Source organism: Salvia hispanica, chromosome 1 (genome assembly GCF_023119035.1).
Source record: "Salvia hispanica cultivar TCC Black 2014 chromosome 1, UniMelb_Shisp_WGS_1.0, whole genome shotgun sequence".
Lineage (NCBI taxonomy): Eukaryota > Viridiplantae > Streptophyta > Magnoliopsida > Lamiales > Lamiaceae > Salvia > Salvia hispanica.
The window spans coordinates 46,348,318-46,363,265 of NC_062965.1; the positions used below are offsets into that span (position 1 = coordinate 46,348,318).

The 14,948-nt window shown below is 36.1% G+C and overlaps 1 pseudogene; it reads right to left on the minus strand.

Moving 5' to 3' along the window:
- Window positions 1-10,361: 10,361 nt before the first annotated feature.
- On the minus strand, window positions 10,362-14,624 carry LOC125202113 (annotated as a pseudogene).
- Window positions 14,625-14,948: the final 324 nt, after the last annotated feature.

Sequence of the window (14,948 nt, forward strand, 5' to 3'; positions counted from 1 at the left end):
CCACCTAAATCTCCCTTCTGGAGGTCTTCCTGGACAAGGATTTCCACAGGGTCTAGCGCCTTCCTCTTGATGTAGCTGACTCTGTTTCCCTTCACTAGCTTGCATAGGTACTTCCTCATCAATTTCCAACGTCGGCCCTTCATAACCCCGCCCAGATCTCAAGGTGATTTGACTAATGTTTGCTCGGTCTGGCGGTTTGACGGTGGCAGGAAGTTTCCCTTCATTCCCTCGCATCTCATTCAAGGAAACTGCGATCTGGGAAAGTTGTCTTTGCCATCATGTCCATGGCGGCTTTATGTTCAAACTGAGCATCTTGTAACTTGTGCACCATGTCATTGTTGGAGTGTAGGTTACCCTGCATGAACTGCTGTGAATTCACTAGATCATGGACCATGTCGTCCAAACTCCTCTGTGGTCTGGAGTTGAATTGACCAGAATTTGGTCCTTGACCTTGGTTCTGATGATAGTTGCCTTGATGATTGTTGTATTGGTTGTTAGACCCTTGATTTCCCTGATGGTTATTGTACTGGCTACCAGACCCTTGATTCCCTTGATGATTTGGTTGGGAATTCTGATAGTTTCCTTGGTTATTTCTCTGATGAGGTGGCACATAGGAGCTTCCTGGGTTGTTTTGATTCCTATTTCCCCAATTAGTATGGTCCTGATTCCTGTTCCCCAGCTGCAATTGCCCCTCTTGACCTTTCCCGGACCAGTTGGACTGCCTCTCCGGAGGGTGTGCATAATTCATGAGCTGAAGTAGGGGTGGCTGGCCTTGATCATGGTCAGTCCATCTGAAGTTTGGGTGAGTCCTCCATGGAGCGTCCCTCTGTCTTCCTTGGTTCCAACTTCCATCGGGATTCCAACTTCCCATCGAATTTGCCTGAGCTTGACACTCCCCTTCGCAGGGCTGACTGTAGTATGGTTGAAGTTGTCTTTCCTCCTGACCAGGGGGTTTCTCAATTTCCACTGGAGCATGCGGATTGTATTTCTCAATTGCATTTAGCAAGGCCTTTTCCAGTTTATCGATCCTATCTTCCACCTTCTTGTCTTCTTGTTCCATCACTGCATTAGCTGATCCTCTCCTCAATATGCTTCGCGGGTTATCATAGGCCTTCTTCGCCTCGATCAGCCTTCCCAAGGTTTTCCGAGCTTCACTTGCCTTATTCTTGGTAAAATTTCCCCCGCTCGAGGAGTTCATCAAGTCCTTTGATTCAGGGTTTGCACCTTCAGAACAGATAGTAAATCTCCGCTTCTATCATCCTGTGGTTCGGACAAGCATCCAGCAGCCCCTTGAAACGGGACCAATAAGAACTCAGAGACTCATCGTATTCTTGTTTGCACTCCTGAATCTCCTTCTTCAAGGCATTCGTCTTGTTGGATGGAAAAAAGTAATCCAGAAACTCTAGTTTAAAATCCTTCCACGTGTTGATCGAGTCCGGTGGGAGCCTTAGCAGCCAAGTGTTCGCCTCCCCTTTGAGAGCAAACGGAATTGCTCGAAGACGGTAGTCCTCCTCTGTTGCCTCGTTGGGTCGCTTTTGAATGCTGCATAGTTTACTGAACTCGTTCAAAAATTCATAGGGGCATTCGTTCCTACGCCCAGAGAAAGTGGGTAGAACTCCAAGTACATTCGTCTTGATATCGATCGACCTCCGTCGTGGGTTCGAGACTATAGCATGAGCGGGTTCACCGTCAAGATGTGCGGTGAGCGACCCTATTTCCGGATCGGGATCTAGCAGATGAGCCATATTCGGGTCCTCCTCCTCCTCGGTCTCGGAATGCTCTGGTTCTATTGACGACTCCGGGTTCTCCTCTGTCGACGAATTCCACTCCTTTTCACTTTCTGACTCGAACGGGAATGGATCCTCCGTCCTCAATCCTGATCTGGTGGTGATGGTAGATGTAGATTCCTTGACTCGCCACTTGTATTGGCCACTCCCCGACCCAGATGAGCTTGCCCAACTTCCAGAATGGAAGCCTGCTTTCATAAACTGTCAAGGAGAAAGAAAATAACAGAAATTAAAATATTTACACCAAATCCTTAAACGAAATAACAATAAACGCCATCCATCCTCGGCAACGGCGCCATTTGAAAGTACGTATTTTCGTGCGTTACGTGTGCACACAGAAGGAAATAAACAGGTTCCCTCGGTCCAGCAAATCCACTAGATCACGCGGTCTAGGAACTCGTTGGTCGCACACAGAGCACTTCTTTCAAAAACCCTCAACCACTTTACTAAACCTAGTATAGGGAAGTAGGGATCGATCCCACAGAGAAGGATGCGTAATATCATGTTTAAGGATTTGGACTTGTTTTTTTGGTGTTGGCTATGCCACGCATTTTTCTTGGGTTGAGGAAAACAAATTAAACTTGACTTGGGAATCCTAAAACTCTTATGCTAATAGCTAGACTTAGGCGAAATAGCAAGAGAACGTTGCAAGAAAATTAACTGCTCAATCACCAGGATCTAAGAAAACTACTCTAATTACCTAGACCTAGGAAACAAACTGACTGTGGGGACCATGACTGAAAAAGCAGGGTACGGACGAAAAGTCTGCCAGAATAACTAACTCGGGTACTAACTAATAGCGACATCATCTTCTTCAACCAAATTGCGTAAAAACTCATAAGAAAATCAACATGAACGAAATCAGAGCAGAGCAAACTAAATCTAAATCAAATTGATGCATAACAACGAAGAACTAAACAGATCTGCAGACGCTAGACGAAGTAAAACAGGAAACAAGAAGAAAACTCAAATCCATCTAACAATTTCCTTTTCTCACTTCGGATCCAACCTCAGACGCTAAATCCACTCCGGATCCAAGCGTCCGACACAAACTCCAACCAACAGAAACACTTCATCACCTCAGATTTGAACAATAACCTCCAATCAGTCAATAAACCATAGTTCTATCACAGAATTCCCAGATCAAACACCACAACATCAAAATAAAACAGAGATCGACATAATACTTGTTAAAATAAACTCACCGCAGCGAGATCTACGTAAATCAACTCAAAATATCACAACTAAACACAATCAACAAAAGAGAAAAGATAATGAGTATAATCAACAGCCAAGTCGACTCCCAAAAGTGAAGTTCGACAGCAAAAGTGCAAAACAAACGAAATTAAAAGAGATTGTATCTTCGTCCACACGCGGACGGTGTTGCAACTGAGAAACTTCTAAAGAAATGAACCCTTCGTAACCCGAACTACCCTAGATCTCTCATTCCCAAGTGTGTGTTATGTGTGTGAGCTAAAAGAGAGTGAAAAAAGTGATATGATGTGCGTTGCATGCTCTTCTATATATAGGCGTTGGAGTGGGGCCCAACGAGGTATAGATAGACTTTGTTGCCCTCAGCTACTGACTCCCTCCGTCACGCCTTCTTTTCTTTTAAATTCTGCTCACTTCACTTCATTCCTTTGCTAGACCATCTCCTTCAGCATTTCCTCGATCTAGCGATGTTTTTCACACACCTGGCTTAGGAAACGTGTTAGACCCAGCAAATTATAACGTTTTTCACCATATAACCGATGCATGAAATTAGCCTTATCAACTGTATTTCCGCAGCCACATTAATATTCTAGTAACCAAATTGTATATATAAGTTTTTTGTTTTTGTGATACAAAACCAAGGAAGCACTATTTTTTATACAGATTCTAATTCAGAGATAGAAGGATAAAATAATGCAGTTGAAGGTTATGATATACTCCATCCGTCCCACTTTAGGAGTCTCGGTTTACTACTTTTTGGGTATCCCACTTTAGGAGTCCCGGTTGGAATATTCCATAATTGATAATAGGTCCACATTCCACTCACATTTTTTCACTCACATTTTATTATAAAACTAATATATAAAAGTAGGATCCACTTTCCACTATCTTTTTTCACTAACTTTCCTTTATATTTCTTAAAACTCGTGCCGAACTCAACCAGGACTCCTAAAGTGGGACGGAGGGAGTATTTGTAATTTTCAATTTTTTCATGCTATAACGGAAACAGTTTAATAATGAGGTAAAAGGACGATTTAATGCAGTAACAACCACATTGAATGAAGTATTTTTTATCTATACTGGCTTCTATTGAATGCATAAGAATGCGATTAATTATACTCATCATGAACTAAATCTTCTATATAATGAACTAAATTGTAAATATAATGAAGTATAAAATATGCACTGCTAGTTAGGTTTGACATTCATAAACATGGATCAAAAAAGGAAAGGGATCATGTCAGTGGTTGTATGTTGTGTGTAGTAGGGGGATAAAGATTTTTAAATATGTAATTTAGATTTATACCTTGGCTCCATCATCCTTTGGCTCATTATCTTTAGGTGATCTCACATTGGGTCCATGTTGAACAACACACGGTGTATTCAAATCCTGGTAGTGGTTCAGAAAATGATTCATTCCAAGGACAAGATACTTCATTATATAAGATGTATATACTTCAGAAAATTGTCATTTTACCTTCTCCATTAGATTAACTTTTAAGTTTTCCATAAGTCCGGCATCAACACTGAAGTTTGATGGGGTTGTAACTTCTGCCATTTGTATATTAATATCCTGCCAGAGAATTACATAACAAAATAGTTCATTTAATAAGATAGTTACTTCATAATGAACTGGAACTTCAAAATAATGAACTAAATTGTAAATATAATGAAGTAGAAAGTATGCAGGTCTTGTTAGGTTTGAAATTCGTAAACATGGACAAAAGAAGAAAAGGGATCATGTCACGTGGTTGTATGTTGTGTGTAGTAGGTGGATCAAGATTTTTAATCGTGTAATTTAGATCTATACCTTGGTTCCATCATCCTTTGGCTCATTATCTTTATATGGTCTCACATTGTGTCCATGTTGAACAACACACGGTGTATTCAAATCCTGATGATGTTTCAGAGAATGATTCATTCCAAGGACAAGCTACTTCATTATATAAGATGTATACTTCTGAAAATTGTCATTTTACCTTCTCCGTTAGATTAACTTTTAAGTTTTCCATAAGTCCAGCATCAACACTGAAGTTTGATGGTGGTGTAACGTCTGTCATTTGTATATTAATATCCTGCCAGTAGTATTATATAACAAAGTAGTTCATTCAATAAGATAGTTACTTCATCATATTGAAATATTACTTCAATCAGAACAAATAAGAGGCAAGATAGTGTTTTACCTTATTCAAATCATCTATGGGCATGAATTGTACAGCCTCTAAGAATATATCAATTCATTTATGTCCCTTGACGGTATAGTATCGACCTATCAATTATAAACAACAATTCAAACAAAACCTAATGAACAACTACTCTCCATTGCCTAAAATATATCAATTCATTTACAAAAACCATTTCATATGATACAACAAAATATGTTTAGTTCATCCCAAATACAAATTAAAACAAGTCAGTTAGTTACATCCCATTGTTTATATAAATTACAACAAAGTTCCCATACAACAACATCAAAGTTTTCAACCAGGCAGCCCATCATCCACTTACGTTTCTACCACCGACCTCAAATCCAAGATCAAATGAAGGACCTTCTGTTTCACATTTTTTTTCTTTGTTCAGCCACCTTCATCACTTTCTCTACTGCGGCGAGAAACTCTAGATCATCTAGGTCGTCATCTTGCATGGCTTGAGACATGGATTGGACTTCATTGTCATCTTCTTCTTGCTCCATCTCTTAGACACCCATCATTTTCAATGAGCATTTGGTTGCAACTTTAGAACAGCCATCATTCTTTCATATATATATAAAATATATATATATAAAGTAGTGGGATGTAATCAATTGCTAACTAATTACCAATCCCAAATTGAGACCAATTTTCAACCATTAGATTAGAAGATCTTGTGGTTAATATAATGTCAAATGTAATATATTTTAAATTTAAATAATTATTAATTAAATTAAAAGGGTATTAATGTCAAATCCTATATGTAGTAATTATAACTAACTACTTTCTCTCTCCTCAAAATCATCTCAAATCTTTAAATTTACGTAACTCTCTCAATTTAAATTATTTTTTCGCAAAAAATATATCAAATTAAAGATAATTTAATAAGGATTCCAACGAGATCTCAATTGCATATGTTCCGACGACGTTCGGATGATGAAATTTGATATTTTTTATTTTAGTTTACGTAAATGTTGATACCCAGATTTTTATCAACAAATACGTCAAAAAATCTCAATAAAACCATGTAAAAATCTCAATAAATATGTGTTGATATTTTCTTGTACTAATGTTGATATTCTTATATCATATTGTTGATATTTGTAATACACAATGTTGATATAAAAAACACCCACGAAAATTATCATATGATAACATAATGACGATATTACCCTTTTGTTGATATTTTGTCTACTATTTATTGAGATTTGTGAGCTTTAATCTCATCCACTAATTTTAAAATCCAAGGGTGGAGATTTAGTCTTGATTTTGGATTAGGGTGCTATAAGCATTAGAATAAGACCCATAAAGTAGTATCATAATTAGAGGCAAAAGAGGAGGGTTATCAATACACACGATTCTAATTCTTTAATCAAAACTGATCCATTACGGTGTCGTTTTTAATATTAGAATCCCTTTTAAATTTTGATATTATGAACTTGAACTTTAATATTAAGCCAATAGATACATACGTCACATAAATATAAATATTCTTACACTATATGCCCCTCGGTTTAAATTCAATATGTGATGAATGATGGAAAATTACACAATACCATCTCATCTAATCCATCAAAAACAAGATTCAATGATTACACTAAGGATGGATTTGCGTATAATGGAAATCTTTAACTGACATAAATTTATAATGAAATGTAATACCATGCTAACTTGTTACAGAATTTAGAAAATGCAAATTTTATATAACAACCATGTAATATGGTTACAGATAAAGTTGCAATGATAAAAATTCATACTTCATTTCAAGATTCAATGACAATATTACCGTTTATCTTCTTCGAATGGCTTGCGTAGCAAGAGGGGTCTTTCAAATGTTTATTTATTTCCAATGCCGCCCATTCCAACAACTGAATAGCGATTGCAAAGTGATAAGATGATCCAACCATCATTCCACCAAAATGTACTTTTGGGAAAATAGGTTGATCTACTTCTACTTCCTCGGGCGTCTCCTCCTCCATTTGATGGAGGGATAGTTGAGAAAGAATATACTAATGTGGAAATGGGATTCTATAAATCTGCAAATTCTTTGACGATGAGAGAGTTGCGGCAGAAGAGTGAGTATGTGAGAATTAGGGCTCACTTGGTTTTATAACTTTCATATTTTTCTCATGTATTTATTATATTCGAATATTTTAAATGGTATACGCTTAATCCTCTTCACATAATCTTAGAGATGATAAGAAGAGAATGGATATTTTTCTTATAAATATTCAAAGTACAATTTGATCTGTATGTTTCATCGACCATATTTTTCGGTTGACTAATGGTGTGTGTGCTTTTGAGATTTCATTTCACAAGTAATAGTAGATCTTAAGTCCAATGAATGTCTTACTCTGTCCGCAATTAAATATCTTATTTTTCCTTTTTCGTCCATCCGTCAATAAATGTCTCATTTCATTTTTACTATATTTGATAAATGGGTCTCACACTCCACTAACTCATTTCACTCATATTTTTAATTTTATTATAAAATCAATATAAAAATAGGCTTCATATTCCACAAACTTTTCTATCCACTTTATTACATAAAGTTAAATAATTTCTTAATATCTGTGCCGATCAAATATGGAACATTTAATCACGGATGAAGGAACAATTTCAATTTTGTAATTATGTAATTCTAAATTTACAATTACTCCCTTTTATAGTTAGAATTAGTTATGGCACGGGTTTTAAAAAATTGGTGGAGTATGCAGTGGTGGATGCAGGATTTCAACTCTGGGGGTCCAAATTACTATTCCCTCAGTTCCATAGTAGTATAGTCATTTTGTCATTTTGTCATTTTGGTACGTTCCATAGTAGTGGAGTAATTTTTCTTTTTAGTAAAAGTCACATATTTTTTCTCACTTATATTTTCTCTTACTTTATTCTTTCTTCATCTCTCAACGTTTTTCATTTCGTACTGTATTATTCGTTTATTTAACTCATTCAACACAATTTTTTTTAATCTTCGTGCTGGAAAGAAATGCATCCACTACTATTGAACGAAGTGAGTATTAACAGTTGCAAAATATTAAAAGGGCGATGAGAATAACTACTTATACATATAATCGTTAAAAATAGTTGAAAAATGGAAAGTGTTAATAAAATAAAAAAAATTATTGCATCGTGTGTATAATTTAAAATTAATAGCTTGTCTATTTGAAGTAAAAGGTAGAGTGGACCCAAAAAAAAGACTAATGGGAAACGTAGTGAAAAAACTATGGCCCTTACAAGATTCAACCCTAAGCCTTTGAAGTTGAAGGCTGAATTCTCAGCCACTTGCACTAGCACATGAATATTAGCTTTGTGTGAATCTAATACATATATAGTAAAACATACAAAAGTTGGGGGTTCCATAGGACCCCCATGGTACTGCATATGTCCGCCTCTGAGAGCATGTAATAAATGAAGTGAGATGGTGGAGTGTGTAATAAATGAAGTGAGTTGGTGGAATGTGGGATGGTTTGACTTTTTGATTTTTTATTTTATTTTATTATTTTTGTTTATTTTTATGTAAATAATGGCATTTGGGTGTAATTTTGGTGAATAATAAGGTAAAATTTTATGTTCAAATATGGAAGATTCTAAATATGACTTCTAAACTGGGACGGACTTTTATGGCAAAATATGACTCTTAAACTGGGACGGACGGAGTATTATATAAAAAATGTGAAGTTCCTTGTATCATTATATGTATTTCATGTAGTGTTTGAGACAAATGACTCAGAAGTCAGATCGATTGTACTAATTTTCATTTTCTAATCAATAATTTTGTTAATAGACAGAATGGTCCCGATAACTATAAATGATGTCCATTGAATTTATTTTTCTATTTTTCTATTTTTCTGATTTGGAGTAAATTTTTAATAAAAGTTTTCTATTTCTTTATTTCTATACTCATTTCTATACTTATCAATACCAGACAAATGTGAAAAAATCATAATTTTGCGTATAGCTTGAATTAGGGCGGCGAAATTGGTTGCCATTGGGTAACCGCACCTGACAAGTATTCGGGTATCTATACTCTATTTTAGCCAAATTTATTTTCCTAATATCCGCTCCGCGACATACCGGGATTACTCTATACTCGTATCGGATATCCCGTACCCAACCCGAAATCCTAATAAAAAATTTGAAAACCATAATAACCGTCAATGTTCCCTAATTTACTTTATTAATATCGATGGTAAAGGTTGAATAAATTGAGAATAAAAGTGAGGGGACACTCTATAGCTAGTTCCGATGAGTTTTCAATTGTATGTTCGTTTCCGCCTTAATAGAGGCATTTCATTTTCTTCACTTATTTTGGAAATATAATAATATAAATACTCTTCTCTACATTATTATCTCTCTTACTTTATTTTTTCTCTGTTCTAACTAGTATTTATTTTTTATTTTTTCAAAATGAGTGCGTATATGGCTATTATTATTCTATTTACTTTTTTTATCCACTTTAACTATTTGAAACACCTCTATTAATATGGAACGGAGAGAGTATTAAAAGATGGAATATGGCTAATACTAATAACAACGGGTATACTATACCCACTACCCGCAAAACTCTAAAACACAATACCCGATCACACTCCATTTCCCGTTATCATCGGGTAGCGGGTAACCAATACCCGGCGGATAGCAGGTCAAGATGAGAATTACCTGTTACCCGCTACCCATTTTGCCACCCCTAGCTTGCATATATAAAATCTTATTTTGAACAAATATTTGAGGTCAAATTTAAACTTTAGATAACAATTTATTCGATCTCCATAACCGATAGAACTACATATGTAGATCAAAATCCTATCTTCACATTATCTTAACTAAATCCCGAAAACACTATCGGAATATTCCCTCCGTTTTTAAAAAAAACAACTATTTCCATTTTGGGTCATTTCTTAAAAATAGAAACTTTAGAATTTTTCGATTTTAGGATAGGACCTCACAATCCACTATCTCACTTTCACTACTTTTCTCTCCTTCTCTCTTATTTTACTCATTTTTTCTTTTCCCCTCTCTTACTTTACTAATTCTTCTCACTTACTTTACCAATATACATTAAATCCCGTGCTATTTCAAATATTTCTATTTTTTGAATACAAAGGGGAGTAATAAAATGCCCACGGCCCTCGCCAAAATTTGATTTTTCACTGTATTACTAAATATCAGAGGATCAACCAGTTACAAATCATTGGAAAAACATATAGTTCTATCTCTATGTCTACTGTGAGAACTGATTCAGTGTCTGAGACTAAGACATACAATAAGTACAGAAATGAATCAAAATTGTTGTGAAAAATTACAGCAAAAACTGTAATGAAAATTGTAATCAAAATTGTGAGTTGCTGAGAAATGTAACGATACACCTCGTGCTCTGAAACAACTTATCTATCTTTAGCCATATTGCAGACTGAATATGAAGAAGCTTCTCTGCTTTTTTCTGCAAAATAGGTTGGCAGCGTACGCTTTCACCGTGGATCTGTGCATAACCAAAGATTGACCTCAGATGAAAATTCAATAATTATAGGCAATAAACAACCTAATACAGAGCACACAATAAACCAATTTGATACGTTTAGCGTTTGTTCGATACTGCCACATTACTCAGTACTGATAATATTCATAACATATAAGAAAGGACGAAGTCTTACCTTTAAGAATAACCGGATCATCGCCTGTATAAACTCAAAATTGTTTCTGCGTGAAATTTCTTGTATATAATAACTGGACTCAGTGTCACCGTTATCCTCTTCTACAATCTGAAGCATCCTAAGTTCCATATCCAAAGTTAAGATGATAAACCTTTGATATAATCCGTAAATGCTGCGACTGCAGATATTCATGAGCATATATATGAGGTTCAGAATCAGATAGTCTTTGAATTGAAATAATAGACACAATCAATGTTGAGTAGAGAAGAACTTACAGTCATTTTCCTCTGCAGATTGTTGAAGGAATTGTAAGAACTGAGATGCTGGAATGTCAGCTTTGATCTTTATGTTCTCTGTTTCACCAGCTTGTGAATCCTTATCACCTTCAGCAGATTCTCTAGGTTTAAACACAATCTCTCCACGGAATTGATGGCAAGAAAAAAGGGGCCTTTTCAGGCTTTTTTGGTAGCTCAATTAGTTTGTTCCTAGCTTTAATGATATCTAGATTGATTAAGCTTTGCCACTGACTCTTCGGTAACATGGAGAGAGTGACAAGATCGGGTATTTGTTCATGTTTAATTGTGGAGAGAGGAACTTCTAGCACTTCCTGAGGACTTGGCTTGTCAGCTTCGTCGGGGTTCGAATCAAGGAAATTCCCAGTTGAGATAGACGGTAGATTGACACTCACAATTTCTTTGCCACTCCCATATGAACCAGATTTACTAGGGGCAGAAAACATTTCCTGATTCACCCACAAGTAAACACCATTTTGATCAACATGAGTTGTAGCTAAGACATCCATATTCGGGGATAGAGACAGTGCTGTGCTGTCACAGACACATCAACGTGTATAGCATCTATTTGTCTAGCCAGGATTACATCCCATATCCTGAGAGTCCCATCCATGCTGGAAGTCAAAAGCCATTTCCCATCCTCACTAAAGCACACATCAGTTATACGATCTGTGTGACCTTCAAACTTACGAACCATTCTCAGAGCAACAACATCAAATAAACGGATAACTAAGTCATCTGCTACTGTAGCCAAAAGACCAGTGTAACGGTGATAGACAATCTTGACAACTGGACAACCTATTTCCCATCTGGACTTCAAATCCTGTCCTTTAAAGTTCCAAAATTTTATATCGCCATTCAAATAACAGTATTGGTTGAATCACAATTGTGGGAGCAGGACCTGCCTTCTGTCATATCAATGTAACTGCCTCGGCTATAACCTGACTGCAGGTTAAATCGTTCAATCCAACCAGCCGCAGTCCCTACAACTGCAAAATTTCCACATGCACTGATGGCACATATCTTAACTGGTGTTGGGTTCTGTGGGCATGGTGCCAAGATGTATTTACTAATCACAAAATTTTGAAGCCTCCAGACAAAGGCTTGAGCAGTATCCATATGACATGTAACCACATTGCACCAATCACGTTCCCTGATTTCAGCAACATCAAATGCAATTACAGGCTTAAGTTTTATTTCAGTTTCCTTCAGCTTGAGTGTTTTTGCTTTTTTTAATACATGGCCTTGAGAAAGTTCTCTGCTCTGTTGATCCTGGCTGACAGAGAACAGCCGAAAGGCATGATCCTGGCCCGCAGAGAGGATGTGTCGTCCATTAGAATAGAAACTGATACACTGTGGAGGAGCACTATGCCCACTTCTAAATCGTAGAAGACGAGGATCCCCGTGACTAGTATCAAAAATCCACATTTTTATAAAGTTGTCAGCTGATGAGCTCATCAACACAGGCTCATTTGCAAGAAAGTGAAGAGAGACTATTGAGCAATCATGGGCCTCTCCAATAACAGAATGGAGTCTTCTCTTTTCAAGATTCCATATGCTTATGACACCGGATGAACCACCAGATGCTAAAAGTGGCTGTCCATTAGTGCTGAATGATAGAGCAGTCACTGAACCTCTAGTCGAATGAGAAAAAGTGACCACTTCTTCATCATATCGTATGTTGTGAACATGAATTTTTCCATCAGAACAGCCAACAGCAACAACATCTAGTGCAGGAGATGAAACACTACAGGATATGGCTGAACTCCAGCTTTTAAATTCATAAAGTTTTTTCTTTGTGCTAATATTCCATAGTTCTAATGAACCTTCCTGACTTCCAATAATTATCTGTTTGCAATGCTTTTAGTGAGAAATAGTCCAGAGAAAAATAAAGGTAATAACAGGTTACAGGGGTTTCTTCTTACATGTCACCAGTGCCATATCATTGATGAACCAAATAAGTTACCTTGTTCAAATAAGTATCGGGATGCATAATGCAGCTTGGCGTAAACTTGTTTCCGCGTGAAATATAACCAACCGGAGAATTCTTATCAGTTATGCCTTTAAATCCCCAGATGAACACATTGCCTTTTACATCAAGGCTTAAGATATGTTCACCAAAAAGTAGCAAATGATTAATCTTAGCATTATGGCTTTCCCAAGTTGCAACCTCTAAAATGTTCATAGAGAATCACTTCAGTTTATGTTAATAGAATGATAGAAGCCTAAATTATCATGACCAGTCTGGAAAATATATTCCAAAGCCACATTACAGCAAGTAATTCAAGAAAAGATTCTGCAAAGTCCAGATATTCTCACCTATGAATGAGAAGCTGAGTTCCCAAAAATAAAGATATGATACATCAAAAATACATAATTATTTTTTATTTGATGGAGTATATATTTTATCTACATACTATAAATCCATAAACCATTAAGAAAAAGTTAATTGTATAAATAGAAATTCAAGAAGATAAAAAGCCTAAATCAGCCTAGGTCCTACCCTTTCTAACGCAACCCATAGAAACTTAAGTCCAAAACTGCTACCAAATTACTTAAATTACTGAACATGCTCTATTACCTATGGATGTATAGAACTAGCTATATACTATATGAATCTAAAATTGCAAGCTAAAGTATTTTTAAAATTGGGCACCTACTTAATTTTCATTTTCCATGTACCTTATCAGAATCATGGTGCACAATGTGCTCAATGGCCAAGCACTAAGCAAAACTTGGAAATTAATCATATAATCAACACACTTAAAGGAAAGCAGATGAGGAAGAAAAAAAAATGAATCTTATGTACTAGTGATAGATGAATTAAGAAGATATAAGTGAAGAGTTCTATTAAGAACACATCTTATGGAAGTAATTACTAATTAGCATTAATCAACATAAAAGAAAAACACGGGCTAAATAAGTAGTTACTACAGGATGCAAAACCAAAGCAAAACAACATTAAGTGTCATGGGGCTGGGGGAACTTAACAATGAAGCAGTTCCAATCGCTCTAGACTTTCTTCCCATCCTTTACTACTTTAAAATAACTTTAATCATAAAGTAAATTCAAGAATTATACACAACATCATATTAGTACTTCCAAAATTATAGCTTATCCTCTGTACCTGATGAGCACGTTTAAAAACAGCAATGTTACATCCATACGCAGCAAATGTGTAGTCCCGGTACGAAGCCAAAGCTCGTATTTTCTTTGGTAGTTGTGGCCCTGCATTTTCCAAATAAAATAATAACTTAGCTGCAAACATCAAAAGCTTTGAACTGGAGAGTAAAAGCAACATGATTGCACAAATTTTATAGTATTACTACTTGTGGGTGCCAAATCTAATGCAATCACATTCACATTCACATTCACTTTATGACCGAGAAAACATTCCATGGATAGTCTAAGCTACTTGAGTATGCACATCCTAAAAATTTATTTGTATCATGATACGCAAATAACTAGAAATCGACTCAGGGAGATCCCTATTTTCAGCCATTCCGCTCTATTATACTAAGGCAAAAATGAAATTAAGGTAAAAATAACCGGAAGAATAAATAAAGAATGAGATTGATAATATTGAGATTGTCCTCAATAAAGAATACATAAAGAATGAGATAAATAAAGAATGAGATTGTCCTCAAAAAGCTTCCCAACGAGTACTAAATTGAGCTTCGCACACTGCCAGGGGATAAAATTAAACGTCAGATTCTTCAAAGAAAAGTAAGGTATATACGTTGTACATTTGAAAAGCCTTGCCGACGCTAACGGTGACAAAAGTTTCGGTGCCGAGACGCTGTACGGAGAAGGGCA